The sequence below is a fragment of the Schistocerca serialis genome, chromosome 4, assembly GCF_023864345.2.
Source record: "Schistocerca serialis cubense isolate TAMUIC-IGC-003099 chromosome 4, iqSchSeri2.2, whole genome shotgun sequence".
In the NCBI taxonomy this organism is placed as follows: Eukaryota; Metazoa; Arthropoda; class Insecta; order Orthoptera; family Acrididae; genus Schistocerca; species Schistocerca serialis.
In genome coordinates, this window is record NC_064641.1 from 265,117,773 (window position 1) to 265,119,049 (window position 1,277).

The window sequence follows — 1,277 nt, forward strand, 5'->3', positions numbered from 1 at the left end:
ACGTGTTTCAAATCAAACTCAAGTTTTCTCTGAACTTTTCAGCAATTGTATCATCTGAATTGGGAGACCGGTAAAAGGATCCAATTATTATTTTATTCCGGTGCCAAGAATGACATCTGCCCATAGTAACTCGCAGGAACTACCTACTTCAATTTCGCGACAAGGTAAACTACTTCTAATAGCAACAAACACGCCACTGCCAGCTGTGTTTAGCCTATCCTTCCGTAACACCGTTAGGTCCTTCGCAAAAATTTCGGCAGCTTTCAGTGCCTATAACGACTTGAGCATCAGTGCTTTCTATTAGTGCTAATGAGGCTGAAGGCAATATTACTCGGTATTATTGTGATGTCTTCTAGGGGAGCGTGACTAATTGTTTGTCCTTTGCGTGTTGACACACTCTGTACCTCGACTGCCCTGCTCATTGTACGCATTCGATATTCCCTGTCTCTCTCTTCACGAGTGACAAACTCGTGCCCGCTTGGCTGTCGAGCATTCCCTCTAGGTCAGCCAGCCATGAACGGCACACGGTTCTACAAGTAACACTTGCTGCGTTGGTCGGCCGACCGAAGCTCCCCCCTGGCCTCGTGAGGTCCGGTGGTAGGCCGTTTCACCGCGTGGCGCTGCGTGGCCTGGCATCGCTAATGCGGCGTCACGTGCCGCGCTTGTCAAACCCACCAGGGCCAGGCAGCAGGCCGCAGGCACCCACCACGCCTCATTAGGAGTTCGACGAGCGTGTCTGTGGCCCGGCAGCGCTCCCGCCGGTGCGTACCGCAGGTTTCTCCTGTGCTCCTTTCAATTGGCTCTGAGCACTATGGGACTCAACTGCTGTGGTCATAAGTCCCCTAGAACTTAGAACTACTTAAACCTAACTAACCTAAGGACAGCACACAACACCCAGCCATCACGAGGCAGAGAAAATCCCTGACCCCGCCGGGAATCGAACCCGGGAACCCGGGCGTGGGAAGCGAGAACGCTACCGCACGACCACGAGATGCGGGCTGTGCTCCTTTCCAACCCTTTGCTGTCACTCATATATTACTATGCATCGGGTCGATACAACATGGTGACGCCCAGCTACTGTGCAATTCTCAAGAGAGAGCTGTTGGAAACTACTACTTCTCTTGCAGTATCAACCAGAGCTAGACAAGACACCCGTACACTATTATGCAGGACAATAAGTTGAACCCTTCTGGAGTTTGGTGCACGTTAGATCAGAGAGGTGGTCAATGGCATTTTATACCAGGCATCATGAACTCATGAACGTGCCTTCCAGTTCC